Genomic DNA, 20,546 nt, shown 5'->3' on the forward strand with positions numbered 1-20,546 from the left:
AAAAAAAAAAACAAAACAAACAAACAAAAAAAAAACCACTCATATGTGTGTAATAAACTTTTCTATACCCTCTTTTTTTATACCTTCCTGGTGATGTATGATGTCATTAGTCTTGATGTATGAATTGATTTTGGGTGTCGGATTGATTTCTCCCTCTGCAGGCAGGGCAACCACAAAACAGAGGCAATGCAAAATGGAAAGGGGGGAGGCACTGGCCACACGCATGACCACTTCATACTACAGTGGCCAACATTCTACATGTGCCTTAGCCACATACCCCTGCCATGCCATGAATAGTACTCAGGCAGAAAAAGTGGGGCTGGGGTGGGGGGGCAAGGCTCATTTAAAATAGAACCTATTAAAACATAATTTGCACTGATTCTGTATGTTAGAATTTTGGTTCGTCTTTTCCGTGCACTTTTGGTTTTTACAATTATAAGCTGTAGCTACGTAGGATGCTGTGAACCAAAGTAAGCTTTATTGCAGGAAAGGGCTGTTTAAACAGTTGAAGGTCTGTTTCTTCCTTCTCTGTTCTGTTGTTATGAATATAATGAATTTTTAACAAATAGCCTGTTGCTGAGCTGGAAGACAAATGCTATGTTGCAATAGTAAAAGCAGAGCATCTCATGCATCTTCTGAAGATTTAGTCAAAGAATTGTCCCTGTGGGTAATGAACATCTGTTTTATTTTGTTTCCCCTTCTCCAGTTCTCTGATAACAGAACTGATTTTCCTCTGAGGAAGCTATTCCATAGTTTCAGCAAAGCTAAGGCCTTTAACTTCATAAAATCTTCCGCAAACACAGGGGTGGACATAGAGCCCAGGCTTGAAGTCTAAAAGTACTTTATCCTCCGAACCTAATGGTGCGTTTAGAAATGGGCATGTGACTCAATTCAGGCCAACGAGACTCTTCCTTGAGAATCTTCTGCTAGACCTTTAACATGATCAAGGGGTGCCTGGATGGCTCAGTCCATTAAGCATCTACCTTTGGCTCAGGTCATGATTCCAGGGTCCTGGGATCGAGCCCCATGTTGGGCTTCCTGCTCAGCAGTGAGTCTGTTTCTCCCTCTTCCTCTGACCCTCTGCCTGATTATGCACTCTTTCTCTCTCAAATAAATAAATAAAAATCTAAAAAAAAAAAAAAATAGACCTTTAACATGGTGATGTCTCTTGCTGGTGTTGCCAGGTTAGTAGGGTGTGACCAAAGGGCTGTCACAGGTGATTATTCTTTATACCTGAAGATAGATTCATTGACCAAGAGTAAAGGACACAGGCCTCTACGTTATAACTCCTGAAGCCAGTTATTTTTGGAGGTTTTAGTTAATATAAGCCAATGAATTCCCCTTTTCTTCCCAAGCTAGTTTGAGTTGAGTTTCATTACTTGTGGTCAAAAGTTTACATTGTTTATGTGTAAATATACTGTGTCATGAAAGATATACTAGATAAAGAGAGCAAATAATTTATTGTCCAAATCAGGACACTTTTGAAAGTGAAACTGGATACATTTCATACTTAACACATGGCAACAGGTTACGCTGGAACTGTCCCAGGCCAACCAGGACATGTGTTAACCCCCATAATTAGGTTTTATCGTACCATACTGTATGTCTTCTAAACCTTGTAGTAGCTTGTTCCATGCCCATAGATTTTTGTTTTGTTTTGTTTTGTTCTAACATTTATAGGCAACTCTTTAATGAATCTCATTTGGGGACAGAAAGGGGAAGTCAGCCAGCTGCTTCTCATTGTGGTTTCATGCAGTTAAGTTCTTCAAAGAACAAATAGTGAAATCAAGTCATTTCTTCTTCTGGAATTTTTCCTTCTTATTTTTCTTTGTTGTAAGGTTATAGGTAAATGTATGAGTGTATGGGCATTATAAAAGAGAAGGGACATCCTGTGAGGGAGGAAATCAGACAGTAAATCCAAAAAAACAATGGAAATTAAAATTCCGAACTTGGGGGAGGATGGGAAGCAACGCATTTTTTCACAGAGCCCTTAGATGCCATAAAACTGTCCTCAAAAGCGGGAATGGAAAAAACCACTGAGCTGCAGAACGAAGCTGGGGTCTTAGCTTTATAGCTTTTAATGTCTTTGGAGTTGGGCTGGGCATCAAGTGCCTTTTCCGGAACAGGCCAGAGAAGATAAGTCTAATTTGGTTTTTAAGGCTTTAGTCAGGCCCGTGGCCAGCAGCCTGTGGAGGGACACATGGTGGTGGGAGTACACCCAGTTCTTCTCAGTCCAGTCGCAGCCCTGGGGCCCACTGGAGTGGGAAGATAACCAGATTTGCTTGGTTGGGGTCTGCTTATTGATCATATAGATTCCTAGATCTCCACCCAGGTTAACTGTTAAAATACCACTCTTCGAATGTGTAAGGTTTGTTTGCGAGGTCTTCAAAAAACTCTGCTGAGGAGTCCAGTGCCTGCTCTGCCAGTCTTTCATAGGTGGTCTCCTCCAGAGAGCCAGGGTTGCCCAAAGTTCCCACTGTCCTCACAGTCCTCAGAAGCTCTGCTTTCTGACATTCACAATCTGACGGAGGCAGTGGAAGCTCAAACTAGCGTGGCTGGGTACGTGGGTCACTCTGGTCCCAATGCACAGGCCCCAGTGACCATAGAGCTGGGTGTCCCTCCTCGGTCCCCGGGGCCCCCGCACTGGTCAGGGTGTCAGAACTGAGCCCGGGGAGCCAAGAGGGCCAGGAGGCCAGCAGCAGCGCAGCGCTCACAAGCTGCTCACAGTTGCGGCTGCTCCGCCCTCCCGCTCCGGGGACCGCCCATAGAGTTCTGTAATACAGTCTTCATGTGTAAGAAGAAGCTCCTAAAAATTATATATATATATATATAATATAAGTATATAATTTAATATAATAAAAACTGTATATATGTATCTTTTTAAAGAGTTATTAGTTTGGGAAAAGGGTAGTTTCCAGATAAATTGGGGTGATAAACAAAAGCATCTGTCCATGTAGGCAGCCTGGTGTGACGGAGAGACAGGTAAGTGGCCCTGTGTGACATACCCGTGGATGTGGTGGCAGGCACTTTATGTTGGCCTGACCAACAATGTTTCCTTGTTTCATTCTCATTACAGAACCCTTCTTGGCTCGTTATGTGGCAATGGGCTTAGGCACAAGCGATGAAATATAATTGCTCTAGGCAATCATAGCAATTTAGTTCACCCATATTAGTGAATGATTTTGGAAAGCTTTTCACCTACTTACAGCCACCAGAATGTCAGGAGAACTCTGTCGGTGACTTCTAGGAAAGTTTTTCTTTCCTGAAATGAGAGAGACACAAGAATATATGTCGTTCTGTCTCTGGATCCCTTACCCCACAACATTCCTTCTCTTGGTGCTGTTGTGTTAAGATTCAGTGACTGAGCCTGGGCAGCAATGTGAGGTTCATGAGGTAGTCAGTCTGTGGATAGACACCTGCATGCTGAGGACAGGCGCAGACACATGGAAAGCTCTTGGGTCCTTAATGGCATCACTCAGTTTGGAACCAACCCTGGGATTTCTGCCTCCAGATGTCTTGTTAGATAAGCAAGTTATATTCTTACGGGCTAAGCTGTTATCAAGGAGGTATTCTGTTACTTTCATCTGCATGGAACCTAATTAATATAAGAGACATAAATTCAACACCAGGCTGTCAGTGACCATGTCATGGTCATACCCTACTGGATGGGGAAATTCTACAGACATAACCATAACCAATCCCACAGCATCACAAATGCTGCCCCATATTTTTCAAGAAGAAGAAAAAGTTGTCTAGACAGACCTCCTATCACCCACCTAAGGAAACCTCTTTCCCTTACTGTCCTATCTCTTTCCGCTGTAGCAAATCATTCTTCAAAGATGGGTATGGAAAACAGTCAACATAAGTTTTAAGAAAACTACAAATATCTATCTTTTGTGACTTTATGCTCACTTCCTGACTAAATTTGGAATAGTAACTACTATTGCAACCAAGAGTCGATTGGCTTTTCTAAAATCCTGTGTAAAGCTTTACCCATTCCAGGACACCAAAATTTTCATGGAGGCTTGGAGCAAGCAACAGGAGCCTTTTCCCTCTCAGTGCTTGGCAGAGAGCAAGCTCATCACAGTGAATTGGGTTCTCCACATCCTGCTACCTTCCTAGTATCTGTTTATCAGGTCATTGGATGATGACTGAACGAGCATTGGTGTCACTATTAGGAAGTATGGTCTCTAGTCATATCTTTGCCACCAGAACGATCTGCCATCCAAGGCACCTTATGCAAGCCCCTAGGAGATTTCAGTTTTACAATCTGTAAAATGAGGATTTTGGATGAGAGAATTTAGAGTTCTAAAATTGCATACTCAGAATCCAGAGAGACTTCATCTCAGGAAATGAGGTTTCATAGCACAGGCCAGCCTCCCATCCATTATCAGTGGTTGCTGGAAAGTTGTGTTGAGAAGTGTGGTAGACTAAATAGATACCTACGATATCTGTCTCTCTGTAGATACCAAAGATGTCCATGACTTAATCCCTGGAACCTGTGAATGTTATTTTGTATGACAAAAGGGACTTTGCCTAAGTGATGAAGTTAAAAACCTTCAGATGAGGAGATTATCCTCAATTACTTGGGTGGGCACTAACTGTAATGTAATCTTACAAGAGACAGGCAGATTTGACTACAGAAGAGATGAGACGGGTATGTGACCACACTTCTGGCCTCCAAGGTGGAGGAAAGGGTGCTAAGCCAAGGACTAGAGGGAATGCAGTTCTAGAAGCTTGAAAAAGTAAGGAAACAGATTCTTTTCTGAAGCTTTGGAGGGGACGCAGCCCTGCCAACAGTTGGATTTTTGACATCTTACTCGAAGTAGAAAAGAATAAATTTGTATTGCTTTAAGCCACTGAGTTTGTGGTAGCTGGTTATAGCAGCATAAGTAAATAATTCAAGAAGGGTGATAAAGTCTCATTGACCTCAGCAGAGATACAGACTAGGTTATATCTGAGATGTTCCATTCTGAGTGGAAGCGAGTGGCAGTGAGTACTTTCTTGTCTCCTAGCTGCAGTTTCTGGCTTGGAATGCTACGACTCTGGATATGTAAAAATAGCTTTGTAATACACTGGTATTTTCTTTTATCTGAATATTGCCGTCTTACATGGATCCTCCGATATGTGCTGACAGGTTGCTCTTCAGCTTCCCTCATAAGTTATAGTTACAGGCAACAGCAGACTGGGGGTGCCCATGTGAATGAATTACTTTCAACATTTATCTTATTCAATTGGCGTTTATTGCAGTGGCTTCTAACCTATGGCATGTATCAAAATAATTTAAGAAGTTTGTAAAAGTGCATGCCTGGATCTCAACCCGATGGACCCAAACAGAATTTCCTTAAGTGTTTATTTTTATATTCTTTGAAGACATTATAAAATACAAAAAAAGTTGAAAACAATTGATTTACCAGTCAACTGCCATTGACCAATATAATTTGAAATACTCCCCATATATTGCTACTTTTGTAACAGAGTTGACACCCTTGTGGTTCTCTCTCTCTCATTACTCCCATGTTCCTATGGTGGTACATAGAGATAAGCCATGCCAAAAAAGCACAGAAATTTTCCTTAAAAGTGCATTAAATAATGTTAAATATGAGATTTATTACTCATACTAAAATGCTGACTATTTCAGGAAATTGCCAGTCTGTCTTAGGTTGGATGGCATCTCATCAAATTTGATGTCATCTGTTTGCTGACTGGAGAGACAGAAAATATTGCTGTTTTATCCTACTTTATACAAACATTAAATTGAACCATCTGAAATTACTGTTTTTCTAGGTCAAAAATATTTGAATGCTGGCAATTCCATATGGTTTATCCTGCTAAATGAATTTATTAGTAAATAAACTAAAATCAAACAAGCTAAATTACTCCAGCGCTTTTTTTAAAAGTGAAATTTAGTAAGTAGGTAAATACTAGTATAGCTTCCAGGTTATGGAAGATAATCAAAGAGGTGAAAAATACATTGTTAGTTGAAATTCTGTGTATTATTGTCTTTGTTGATTTTCTTCAACCTTCCGCAGACATGAATTTGTTTCATCGTCTTCAGTGATTTAGTACCTGTGCATTGAATGTGTGAATATAACTATTTTATATGAATGAATAGCCATCACAAACCATGAATTTTGTGTGTGTGCTTAAAATTCTGTACTATGATATATACTGTAAATGACTTTATTACATGTATTATTAAGGTTGGGCTAGGTGTAGCTATAGTGTAATAGAAATACTATTGGAATCAGAGTAAGAAGCCTTGAGTTAGAGTCCACATCTGCTACTTGCTTTCATTTCCCCATCTGCAAAATGGGGAAAATATGAATACTGACTGTGTAGAATTGCTATGAGGCTTAAATGAGATAATGTGTATGTAGGTGATTGTAATTCATAAAGCACTGTAAGGTATCATGGTGTATATGAAATAAGTACGTGCTGAAGATTAACCATCTGTGTGTCAGCAGACTAAAGCTGTTTCGAGGATGCGAACTGGGTGCACTTTTTAAATTGACAAACAGAACTAGTCTATGCATTGATAAAAAGGGTTTATCCTTTCCTACGGAATAGATAGCTAACAAGGCTGCATGATTTATGTGAAAAAACTAAAGTCTATTACTAAAATAAAAAGCAAGGTAAAAATAATTAGCCTAACAATCACATTTCAAAAAGAATAGGTGATTTTTAACTGAAAAGATTTTTATTATTTTATAAAAAATTTTATTTTAAGTAATCTCTGTACCCAAGGTGGGACTCAAACCTGTAACCCCAAGATCAAGAGTCACACGCTCCACTGACTGAGCCAGCCAGGCACCCCTCAAAAGATTATTTAAATCTTCACTTTTTACTTTAACCCAAACTTCTTTGTGTTGGGAAGTATAACATTAATTTTATTCAGGCATTCTTATAAGAATGTTTTGTTGTCGTTGTTTCTAAATGAGCTAATGAATCAGATCATGCCAGGAGGTAACACACATACTGATGCTTGGCTTCCGTGTCAAGGATCTTACAAAGAGTACCTCTCCACTGCACAAGTACTATTACTTTATTTCAATCACTTTACACTTCATGAGCATTTTGATCTTGTTTCAAATTATTTCATGGATGTAATTAGTGAAATAGGAAGTGATAAACTTTCCTATTTTTACTTTATTTACTTCTGTATTATATTATTCATCGGCATTTCTCCTTTAAGAGAGGAACAGTAAGTGAATAGTTCTCTTCAATACGTGTGGTCGTTGTCTGGAAATAAAACCACCCAGGAAACACTGAGAATGCTTTGAGAATATCAGGACAGTGGAAGGGCTGTTGAAGAGTCTTGGAGCAGAGGGCATTTAGGCTGAGCCTTGAATAATCAGTAGATTTACCCATGGAAGAGCAAATGGGGTGGGTCTGTGACTGGTGGAATGACGGGTAAGAGGATGACGGAAAGATGTGCAAGGGTGAGGAGGCAGCACGGCCAAAGGCACACAGGTGTGATACACCACAGGATGTGGGATTCGAGTGATAACCAGTTTAGTATTGCTAGAATATAAAACTCTAGGAGGAGGAAGGCAAGGACGATTTCTAATAAGGGATGATCCTATGGCTGGATAACCAGGTCACCAGGGTCTTGCCTGTACCTTGTTCATTACATGCCCATTTTCTGATTTGATGAACTTCAGTGGCAGGTGTCATCAAGCAAGGCAACTGTTTTCTGGAGAGGCTCTATCACACATGCTCAAAGGATTTCCCCTTCTTTCCAAAGCATCTGGTACCGCCACACAACTGGCTGATAAATACATGGGTAAGATTATTTTTCTGTTCAAAGCTATCAGGGATGCTGACGTCCCACTCAAGAAGGCATAAAGCTTCGCCCAGGCATCACTTGGGAAAAAGTGTTGCTTAGCTGAGCAATTCAAACTGGGCACAGTATCAAATCCATAAAAAAGTATTCCATAAATAGTAGGAGTGTGGTGGTTGTGTTTATTTTGATAATTGAATTCCCCTTCCCCTAAACCTAGACTTTGTCACTTAGATTAAATTTCTATCACTCTAATCTAATTCTTTGTGCTGGCCTGTAGGTTGGGCACACTGATAAAGGTATAGTAGTATTATTAAATGTGCTGTAGTGTGATAAGACCTCATTCTAAGGACTAGGACATATTACAAACTTATTAAAACAGAAGAAATGTATTTAACTTCAGGCCAGCATAAGAGCTAACACATTTATCAGTATCTCTAATTAATTTTTTATGGGTTTATAGACCTTTTTAAAGAGTTAAAATTTTAGAAGTAGAAGTTTGAAAAAAATCTAAACATATAGTTAATATTTCATTGTATTTTTTATCCTAGAATATCTTTTTTAAAAGGTGGCTTATTAAATATTGCTTAGGTAAATAGGATAATGGTAAAATACATATGTAAGATAACAGAATAATAATTCAGAAAATGCTTTTGCACTTAACATCCAGTTTATGCAATAACACTTTGCCATTATCTTTAAAACCTCAGTGAGTCCCTGAATTTTGTGTATAACATTTTCCTTTCGTTAAAATGTTATCAGATGTTTATCTTTAAATAGACGTGAAATATCTAACTGTATCCACTGGTTAGCAAAGCCAGCTCTGTCAAGGCGCAAGTGTTTATTCACGTGTGGGAAGGTGGGATGGGTGGTCTTGACCCTCTGTTATATGCCATTGGTCGGTTTGTGTTTTCCTGTTCTGTTTTCACAGTTTTAGTTATCATAACTTTGGAAATTTTATATAAATTCTTGATACTTTAGTATTTTTTATTTTCTTGCTGGTTCTTTTCCTCTGCATCCTGGTAAAATGTCTCAATTTTGCCTTTCATTTTATTGAATCCATTTTCTAAAGCTCAGTTCTGTTTTATTTGGCATCCAATACATATTTTAATTCACTATTGAAATTTTAGTTTTCTTACTTTTTTTTTTTTTTTTTTTTTTTTTTTTTTTTTTTTTTTTTAGTCTCATCTTGCTATCTTATCCCATACTTTCTTTGTAAGGAGAAACGGCTTCCACAATACCTACTAAGAAAATAGAATGGCTTTGATGCAAAAAATATAGACATCATTCCTCCCAACTTACAAGTGGATATATTATATTTAGAATACCCTGCCAAACATCTGCTAATATTAGGTTCTGATTCTAGTAATAAATCCTTATTAGGGTTCTGTACTCCTAAGAAGGAATCTTTAGGGTCATATATCAGCCTATATCATAGGCCGTAAAACAAACCACCCCAAAATTTAGTGGCTTGAAACAACATTTATTAAGCTTGCTATTTTGCAGGTCAGAAATTTGAGCTGGGCTCAAGGTGAGTCATCTTCTTGCCTGACTGAACTCAATCATTAGATTTCACCCGGCACCAGGTCAGCGGGGGGCTGGCTGGTCTCGCACAGTCTCACGGGGGACAACTCATCTCTGCACACTTGGTCTCTTACCGCCCTCTGGCTTGCTTGGGCTTGTTCACATGGCAGCAATGCGTTTCCAGGAGACAACACAAGTGTGTAAGGACTCTCGAGTCTTAGTCTTGGAACTGGCACAGCATTGCTTCCGCTGCATAACAAGGATCAGAGCAAGTCACGAGGCCGGCAGAGATTCAAGGGGAAGGAAAGGAGACTCCTCCTTTTCATGGCAGGAAGGCAAATTGTGAAGGGCGTGGATACAGATATGAGTCCTGGATTGTGGCTAGTTCTTCGCATTCTGTCGCAGCAGCATTCTGTTTCTCCGGTATTGATATGTGTTTTGAACAGGCTCCATGTTTGGTTTATTTTTCTTTGTTTATTTTGAAGCCAGGACAGACCAGGCAGAGCTTTGGGGCATATAATAGAAGGGTGTTTAAATTGCCCTTGTCCCCGCTCACTGCCTAACTGGACCTAAATATCTTCACAATATTCTTCCCTTGAGAAGCTCAGTTTTCTTGTCCGGTGAATGTTTTTCTTATGTTTCTACTGATATTTTGCTCAGAAGTTGAGAAAGCCTACCGGACGGATGGGGAGCCACCTTAAACTGGAAGACTTAGCTTGATCCTAGATTGTTACTCCTTATTTCAGGTTATAGGTTATATTCATTTGCTGTCACAATGACCACCATAATGCTGTGTGTGGGTTTTTTTTTTTTTTTTTAAGATTTTATTTATTAGAGAGAGAGAGTGTGGTCACACAAGCAGGGGGAGGCACAGAGGGAGAAGCAGACTCCCTGCAGAGCAGAGAGCGTAATGCAGGGTTCAATCCCAGGACCCTGAGATCATGACCCAAGCCGAAGTCAGACGCTTAACAGACTGAGCCACCCAGGCGTCCCACATAATACCATGTTTTGAGTATTGCTTGCTGGAACTTAATTTCCTGATGGGTTGCCTGACATGCAAAACCATGATTTCTTGAGTTCAATTTCTTACCAGATAATTCATCTTTGTCCCGTGCTCCTTGCTACCTGCACTGAGACCTGGTATTGTTTCTGAGCTGGCAATGTTTGAATTGGTTCTCGTTTACCCTTTTGAACCTACATCAATCAGGCTGTCAGTATAGACATCCACATTTACATAACTAATGGCAATCCTGCTTGATGTCATTTCCGTTTGCGCTATGACTAGAGATCTCATTTACACACTGGTGACCTTCCACATTTCACTTCTGTTAATTTCATCTGTAGGTCCTTCAAGTTCAAACTGCAAGATTCCTGCCTATTCAGAGAAATGCTGTCAAGACTCTTGTCCATGCCAGTTTCTGCTGATTTTTTTTTGCTTTTATTTATTACCCCAGCTTTTAATTTACTATCTTATTGATGTAACAAATTTTGCTCTGATATTTTAACATCCTTTTGGCCTCTCTCCTTTTTACTGCAGAAGCTATGAAAACTCGTGCTGTTTGTATCAGACTGTGCTGCTGTCTTTCCCAAGAGGGTGCTAGAGCCCACACTGAGCCACCAAATTGTCTGTTTTGATGGAACTGATTAATCATGCAAGGTAAACTTCCATTCCTTTTTTTAGTGAAATGAATAGATTTTGTTTATTTTTTAAAAAGTGAATAAATTGAGTTAACTGGTTGACTGGATTGATTGAATTTTCTATTTTTGGCTTTAGGATTTTAAAAGTCTGGTTTCCAATTTTATCAATAATAATTAGAAAAGCCTAGGTTGCAATCCTTATAAGGAACAAGGTGGGTTTTATTTACCATTTAGGAGTTCATTACTTTCTGTGATTAGCATTCTTACACCCCCATGAAATGTGCCTGCTGTTTAATAGAGGCCATTGAACAAGGACTCTGGAGTCAAGGCTCCTCGTTCTGCTGATTGCTGCCTGGGTGCCGAGTCTCAGTTTCTTCGTCAGTATAGGACAAGTCATAGGCACTCATACATAGTGCCATAGGGGATGCAATACATAGAGTGCTGAGAACTATATCTAATAGAGAGGAAACTGTGAATTCTGGCTACCTTTCCCGTTTTCATCCTATAACTGGTATAAAATATATTGAAACTCAGGAAAAGATTCCCATTTTGACCTCACCAAGAACTATGTCTCCCTGGGATTCCTCTGCATCCCCTTGTCCTGTCCAGCTTTGCTCCAGGCTTCTGAGTTTCACTCTTCTGGCCTGTTTTGGATTTTTTGCTGTTGGTAGCAGAAACATTGCAGAACCCCCTGATGTCTGGAAAATACGGGCAACAGGGTTTGTGGCAAGGGCATGGGAGGGTGGGAAGTGCTCAGACAGGCAGAGGTACCAGGCTCCCGGCTCTGCTGCGGGGCCCCAGCCTTTCTGCCTTCCACATCAGAGGAAGGGGTTTGCACCCCTGTTAATAAAACTGATAAACTCAGGGTCACTCAGAGAAGGCTGCTTGCAGCATCCTGAAATGCCAAAACAAAATTCCTGATTTCCTGGGGAAAGTTAACAGGAAAAGTAATGAAGGAATAGACAAAAGACAAAAATCTCTCGTTTTGGTTGAATTATTCTAGCCTGAATTTTCTGGCAAGCACACCTTATTTGGAGGAGCGTGGGGCAATGGAAATAACACAAAATCAAACGTGGAAGGGAAAATAGACCGTGCTAGCAACCACTTGGGACAGTTGAACAAGTCACTTCCCTTCTTTGAGACTGAGTTTTTATATCTGGAAAATTAGGGTGCTGATTTGTGACCTCTAAATTTTCATACCACTCTGACATTTCTTGATTCTTTTCTAAAGCATAGGAATGTGTTTGTTACCACAGGCGGTGTCCCTGGAAAGGCCTTAGAATAATTGTGGAGCCCATTCAGCCTCACTGTTGGCAGAAATCTTGATGAGTATGATTTAGCGTGCTTCCCAGAGCTACTGCTTATGATGTGGAGCCAAATTCCTGGGGCATCTGAGCTACTGCCTGGCAGGAAGTTAGGCCTTCTTCCAGAACTGCTAAGTGGTACCTTTGTGACCTGACTGTGTTAATCATGAGTTGGGCACTTTGGGAGGTATATTAGCTCACTGATACCTCTGGATCAAGCCCAGGTTTACTTTGTGGGAATAAATGGACATGGCAAAGAAATATATTCTTCCATTCCTAACAAGTGCATGAATCCCAGTCTGCCACATCAACATGGGGGGAGTATCAATATCAACCAGAAACATATCATATATATGAAGAATTTTAAGTCCATGATTCGACAATGTGGTAGATATTAGAACACCTGCATCTCAGTAGCAATATGCCAAAGGAATTAGATATTAAGTCCTGTTCTATGGGCTATACACCTAAATAATTTGACACTTATCCTCTGCATGTCCTCTAAAAATAATTTTCTTTTCATTAGTGTGACAATGACCTAGAATTTCTCTCCAGATCCAAGAAGACAGGACTTTCTCATATGGAGATCGAGCTTCTAATAATGCTTATTTAATTTAAAAAACAGGGCAACCACTTAAGAAATGCCTGGTCGTTTTAAATGGAGGCGTTTATACTACAAATATGCAGAGGAAAATTGCCTTCATCTGACTTGCTGTGTGGCTACCACCCTCCCAACATATACGTGCTCTCTCTCTCACTCACACACACACACGTGCTTTCAAACACACATGAACACACATGCACGTGCATACCTATGCACACGGATGTCCACACGCTTGCTTACTTTGCATTAATTTGCATTCTAGTATGGCCGCTTTGTTTGCTTGCTTGATTTGCATTCGAGTGCGGCCACCAACACTTAGGCTTTGGAGGTGGACAGACTTCAACTGAAGCTTTATGATCTTGATTTGGTTAGTCTCTTGGTAATTCCGGACTATCAGTAGTATTTGCCTTACAGAGCTGTCGGAGTTCTAGCTAAGATCACAGATTGTATTAGTCAGGGTTCTCCAGAGAAGCAGAAACAATAGGCCGTGTATGCGTGTGTGTGTGTGTGTGTGTGTGGAGAGAGAGAGAGAGAGAGAGATGTTTTAAGGAATTGGAGACCCAGGGAAGAGTTGCAGTTTGCCGGCAGAATTGCTTCTCGCTCAAGGCAGGTCAGTTGTGGTTCTCCTAAGGTCTTCAACTAATTAAGAGTCCCACTCACATTATGGAGAGTAATCCATTTTACCTGAAGGCTACTGCTTTAAGTGTTAAATTCCATCTAAAGAATACCTTCACATCCAGAATGATGTGTGACCAAATATTCTGGGTACTGCGGCCCAGTCAGGTTGGCACATGCATTATCACCCACATATAGAAAACTACGTGGCAGTGTGACACGTAATAAATACTTATAAATAAAATATTAGGTAGTCACAAAAGAACTTCATTTGACAGTAATTTTGTCTCAGACTCTCTCTATAGGACTACTAAAAGAATCAGAACCAAACAACGTAACTTTAATTAAAATTGTTAACCCCCTGAATTCACAGATTAGAGGTAATTCAGACTTGTATGTAACGGTCCTGCAGAATTGTAGCAGACTGACCAGAATAAATTGGAGTTTGGGGTTCCCTTCTTGACTTTCTGCTACTAATTACTCTCTCTAAACGTTTTCAGATGTAATTTGATGTTAATTCTCTCTTGCACTGGACACATTGCTCACAGGCACATTGCTCAAAAAAAAAAAAAAGAAAGTTTGTACTCATTCAAAAACATCAGAGTAAGGTAATGGATAAAGGAATGATTAAGTCTTAACACTTTTGGAAATTACCTTGATTGTCTGTAGATAATTATATCTCACTTAAATTGAATCAGACCAACAACAGTAAAAACAACTATTGAAAATTGCTAATCTGGTAATTTGGGCTTTTGGAAAGCAATATTGAGTAACTTGTCCAACTAATCAAATCACTTAAGCAGGCATCTATTTCTAAAGCAGCTGCTGAAAATAATTTGTGATTGAGAGGCTTAATCTTGGGCTCTTCTCATCAATATGCAGTGTTCTATGTTATTAGCTATTTCATAAAAAATGATGAAAGTGACTATTTTTTCAAAAAGCATGATGTCAACACACAGCTTATACCATCCCAAGGTCTTCTCCTCAATGCCTACACATTCATATTAGCAAATCAAATTTAACATTTTTACTATACTTTCAGCCTGGCAAGATCTAATTTTAAAAGGAAATTATCAGAACACTTTTGTGCAAATAAAGTCTTTGTTGATGTATACACTTGATGTGAAAAGAAAAAAAATATTGTTGAATGGTATATATTCTGTAGATGATGGATTTCATATGTGGATAACAGTCTTCAGTATGAGTGAGCAATTCTGAGATTAAATTTATCCCTCAAATGAAATGAAAAGAAAAATTAGGACATGGATAATGAATAACCACAGCAAATGGCAGGTTAACCACAAAATAATCTATTTTGCATGTAGGACAGATTCTTAATGGTAGCACTCCTAGATATTTTGGGAAGATGTGGCAGTATGGGGCATTGCTGAGTCCTATTCAGTCTGCCCACTTGGGTGATCTGTATGGGCAGATCTTCCTGATGGAAGATTCTATTCAAGGAAGAATCAGCCTAGAGAATCTAATGATGATGAAAGTCTCGTGTGCTCAAGGAATGGGGCAAGCAATGATGTTATGTAGAGTTGCCAGATATGGAGTGAGCCAGATGACCATCGCAACTTTAAGTGTGAGGCAAGAAGTTGGTGTGAACAGCTTGGAGAAGCTTTATCTGGTAGGAAGGATTAGGCCAAATAAGAGAAAATAATTTCCATGAGAGTTAAGAGTGAGGGAAATAATGGTCAGGGTGGCTAGGTAACATTGCATAGAATGATTTGAAGGGGTTAAAGAGTTTTGCATGTTTAGTGTTTTGGGTGCTCATATGAAAATTGGTAGCTTTCAGGGGTTATGTGTGCAGTGTCAGATTAGACACAATGGGAACCTAATCTTCCTTTAATTTGTACTTACAACTTTAAAGGCCATTAGAACTTAGTTACACTTTTTTTTATCAGCATATAGTCCAGAGACATACTGAATTTTTTACAGGTTCTCTAATTCAGATACAGATGAATTAATGACTTCATTTGACTTTTAAACAAATAAAAAATAGCATTTTTTGTTTACATTTTAAAAGACTTATGAGAACTATTACACATTTAAGAGTAATAGTTTTCTGAAAATAATAAGTGAATTAAAAGGAAGGTTTGCTTTGAAATTCCTTGAGATTAGCTTTTTAGCTGTAGGGTTGTTGGATAGTTGTAATAGATTTATCAAATAAAGAATCAGAAATTTGTATTTTTGGGGTGCCTGGGTGGCTCAGTCAGTTAAGCGTCTGACTCTTGATTTTGGCTCAGGTCATGGTCTCAGGGTCATGAGCTCGAGTCCCACATTGCGCTCCACACTCAGTGGGGAGTCTGCTTGAGATTCTTTCCTTCTGCCCCTCCCCCTGCTCCCATGTGCACACACACACTCTCTCTCAAGTAAATAAATAAATCTTTAAAGAAATTTGTTTTGAATGTAAGTATTTGAAACTATGACAGAAACGATAATTCATCATCTTCAATATGTAGTGTCATATATGTGAAAATACATATTTTCGTATTTATGAATATATGTTTTATTCACATAAAATAAAAATATAACTATATATAAATAAATTTATATATTCCCATATGGATATAAATATGTATGATACTTTTAATATGTAGTTTCATAGGTATATATTTTGCAATATTCCATTTCATTGTCTATTTCAGGGAAGTTTTCTGAACTTAGAGTTTTTTAACAGTTGCTTTGATGAATTGCCTGGGTTTTCTTCCTTGGGAAACCAATTATACGTATGTTGAGTCTTCTCTTTCTTCTATTATATTTTATATATTCCTGAAATTATTTAATATTTTAAATTTATTGTATATGTTTACTTTTCTTAAGATTTTTCAGCCACTACTTCCCTTCAAGCATGTGTGTGTGTGTGTGTGTGTGTGTGTGTGTGCACATTCATTTGCTCTTACATTCCCTTTGGTTTAGCCTTCATTTGTGCCCTGGATTTTTTTTTTTTATATATGTTTTTTATTGAGTTTTAAAACCCATTTATGAGTGTCCTATTTATCACTTATATTGTACTTTTATGTTTTACATTGTTTTTCTTTATGTATTTCTCTATATTGGAATATTGGGTTGCACGTTTCATCAGTTTCTAGGAAGATCTTGCTGGCATGAGTTAATTATAGAGATGTTATTTTAATCCTTCTTCTCTTTGTTATGATTTCTTTTTATGGGATTTTACAGCAATTTTTTTCTGTTGATGATCTTTTTATATAAAATGTGTTCTCCTGGCTTTTTTTTTTTTTTTAAGATGAAAACTGGTCATAATAGCTGTTTTTAACATCCTGGTCTATAAATACCTTTTCTGTTATTTTCTGAGCTCTTAAACCATGTTCTTATACTTGCTTTTCACCACTCCAATTTTTATCTGGATAGTCTATTTTTTTTTGTCTTTAATACCTCCATTTGTCCAATTTCAAATCAATTTCCAGAAGTTTCTCCTTGGCTGCTGTTTGTCCTGGGGGCTTTGGCAGATGAGTTAGGAAGGGCTTAAGTCCCAGGTTGCTTCAGTCTTTTTAGCACTGACTCCTTCCAATCACCTATGCATGTGTGAAACCCCTCTGTAGTTTGGAAGCTTGGCCCACTGCTGAGAATCTTATGACAATTTTAAGGTTTTTCTGTTCTCTGTTTCATCAGTTGCTTCCTTCTGTTTTTTTCCCCATAATAGATTCTGATACCATGTAGGCATTAGAGTTGGTGGTGATTTTCACCCCCTCATAGTGTGTCATGGGGCTGTTTTGCTTCTTGGTTTTGATAAAGATTTCTCTGTGGGTTTTTCATTTTGTTTTCCTAGTTGCTCTGATTTTATGATGAGATTCAAGAGGATTAAGAAACTATACCACCACTGCTATCTTCTCAACATTAACCGATTTTATCCATATCTGTACAAACAGTGCTCCACAGAACATGCAGTGGGAACCATTAATTTAAATTAGGTACTTCAAATTTTATTTCTCAAAGTGGAATCTTTCAAAGCTCTTTATTTTCTTGGCAGAGACTTCCCAAACTACCCTAATTGTTTTTTTGTGTGTGATCTAGGAGGTCTTTATAGTATAGAGCTTAAAAAATTAATTTATATTTGGACCAGAGTTCTATTCTAGGAGATGTATGATCTTGGGGCACTGTTTGAGCTTTACCTCATAGGATAGTAAAATGAGAAAATTTCTCTAAAGTTTCTGGCACAAGGTGTGGGACATACTGATATTCAACATATTTTATATTGTCTTCTCCATGTCCTATACTTCCCTTGAATAGTACTATGATTTTCTCATTCCTGAGTTAGTTTGGAGGCAGATAATGTATCTATCTCCTTCATTGCTATATTATCAGGGCCTTGCATAGACCAGGACACAATGAGCATTCAGAATACATTGAACAAATTAATAGAACTAGTTATTATTTTTGTGATTTTTATTCTCTTATGTAATACTAACAATAATAGCTAACATTTAGTGAGTACATATTAGGTTGCTAGAGCTCTTCTTAACACTTCATGTTTATTTTCTTATTTCAATGTCACAAAAGGCCCACAAGGTAGGTCCTATGATTATCTTCCTTAGACAGAGGAGGAAATTGAGGCACAGAACATTGAGAAACTCACGTACATTAATAAATTGCTTGAGCACATGGACAACTTAGATGGTGAACTCTTTAGGGGTAAAGTGTGTGTCTTATTACATTTTGTATATATAGTACCTAACTTAGAATATGCCTGAGTGATTTTATGCATAAATGGACCAATGGATAAATAAACGAAATACAGTTCCATTGCAATACGCTATGTTGACTGCATCTTATTGAATTTGAATAAATGTATCAGATGATAATTTTGTCATGATATTGGTGAATAGCTAGAATTTTTACCTGAAGGTTGTAATGTGATGCATATTTGAAATAACCGGTAAATTGAGCAGATACTAAACCACTTTTAAAATTGCAATATTGAAAATTGCATAATCTTTATTATGAATTACTAAGCCCTACCTCATTAAAACTACTAAAGTATGGTAATGATAATGAGAATCGTATCCTGCATTTCTCTGCTGTTTTGTACTCTGCATTGTTCAAAAGAGCAGAAAGCTTACCATAAGATGAATGACATAACACACTGGTAATCTTATATAGGAAACAATGTACAATTAGCTAAAAATTGTATAACGTGGTGCTAAATGGGGCATACCTGAATACATTCTGCAAGTATTTAATGTGAAAAGAAAATTTATTATGTGGAAATTGTGGGCATTAAAAACTAATATTTCTATTTTAAATTCCTTCTCCTTTTTCTACCCCCAGTGAATTAGATGTCAGCCAAGTAGAGCTATTGAGAGGAACAAAAAGGGGTAGGGCAGATTTGTGCATAAGATTTAATGATAGACAAAAGTACATTTAAACTTCCTTTTAAATTTTCTTTGTGGCTTATGTTCTCAGTGCTTTCAAAGTAAAACAAGTGACAGATTTGTGGGGGTTGTAGAGATAGTTGGAATTTAATGTTCGAGAGAAAATAAAAAAATATTCAATGAATAATCAGCCTGCTAAATATAAGCCTTGGGACTCGAGTTGTACAGTAGTGTATGTAATTTTTCTGTAGTGTTGTCTGTTTCTCATAGATCAAATCTGCCCTACATCCCTAAACTCATTAGGTAGGAATCAGATCATTAAAAAAAAGTTAGGGTTTAAGAATAATAAATTAAAATAAAAGTTCACTCATTTGCCTGCATGGTCTCTTTAAATTACCCATGCTAATTTCTCCATGGCATAATGGATATATATATTTTTTCCTCCCAAGCATCCATTCTTCCCTACTTATCTCGGCAAGAGGACAGCATTTTTTCCTTTTGGATATCCCCCTTTCTTCATCAACCAAGTTAAGTAGAAATAACCCCACCCCAGTTCCAGGTGTTGGCACTGATTAGCCTATGCCATTTGATGTACTCCCTCCTTTTAATCTAGAGCCAATGAGTTGTGAAATGTTTGTTGACTCCTCTGAGAAAGAGGAGATTTCTTTCTTCCCCTAGATATTGTGGTGTCAGGATTTGAGATTGAGAACTGCTATAGTCATTTTTCTGCCATGAAGCAAGAGTGTGGACAGCTGTGTTGACACTGATTTGGTTGAAGGGGAAGTTTAGTAGAGCCTGAGGACGAAGCCAAAGGCCTCAGAAGGCAGAATAGAGAATCAGAGAGTAACCGGACTCCTAACTGATCTAATTACAGCAACTGGATTTTGTGAGCCAATAAATTCTCTTTATTTTTCTAGCCAATCAGTTGAGACTTTTACTTGCAATAGAGTCCTTTGTGATAGTTATGGGCAATTTCCAGGAATATCATATACAGTGTGCAGGAAACCACTTAATAGAGCCAGCCTAAGTGGAGATAAGATATTAGGTGAAAACCATCTTGGTATTTTAAATTCTGATTGGTCAACTCACAAGTATATAAGTTGAAGTAGCATGGTGTGCAGATGCCTTCACATTATAGAAGGAAACACTAGTGGTCTACTCTGACATTGAATGTAAGAACACATTGACTTTGCAGAACATTCTTCCCTTTGCTTGAGTAAAGACACATTTTGTGAGTAGTTATGGTTCTATGCAATGACCTGTGTGAGTTTCTACCTTATGTGAATAATAGAATTTCTGGCTAATGAGTTTTTAGTTGGTTAAGAAAATCTGGATGCAAGTAAAAGAAACCGAAGTCAGAATAGATTTATTATCTTATATAACAAATTAGGTGATTTCCATACTTGATTTATTCATTGCTCAATGATATGATCAGGGATCCAGGTTCTTTTTTTTCTTTCTGCCAACTTTAACAGTTTTGATTTGTTTTCTTAGGTTAGCTTCTTTCATGGTCCTAAGAGGGTTTATGGCAATTCCAAGTATCTTGTGCACATAATTTCATCCAGAGAGAGAAATAGAAGTCTTCCTTTCTCTATCTCTATTCAAAAGTAAAGCCTATAGCCTCCCGGCAGAATCATATTTATTGTTCAGAATGCTCTCACATATCTATTTCTAAACTAATCAGTGGCAAGGCAAAAAAAAAATATCTCGATTGGCATAGACATGTGGACATTCGCTCCCAA

General features: G+C 38.2%; 2 pseudogenes; one reads left to right on the plus strand and one right to left on the minus strand.

Annotated features, from left to right (window-relative positions):
• Positions 1-2,104: 2,104 nt before the first annotated feature.
• Positions 2,105-10,571, minus strand: LOC103659418 (annotated as a pseudogene).
• Positions 10,572-14,834: 4,263 nt separating this feature from the next.
• Positions 14,835-20,546, plus strand: part of LOC121104826 — a 130,661-nt pseudogene continuing 124,949 nt past the window's right edge.

This window comes from Ursus maritimus, unplaced genomic scaffold (genome assembly GCF_017311325.1).
Source record: "Ursus maritimus isolate PB19 unplaced genomic scaffold, ASM1731132v1 scaffold_23, whole genome shotgun sequence".
Lineage (NCBI taxonomy): Eukaryota > Metazoa > Chordata > Mammalia > Carnivora > Ursidae > Ursus > Ursus maritimus.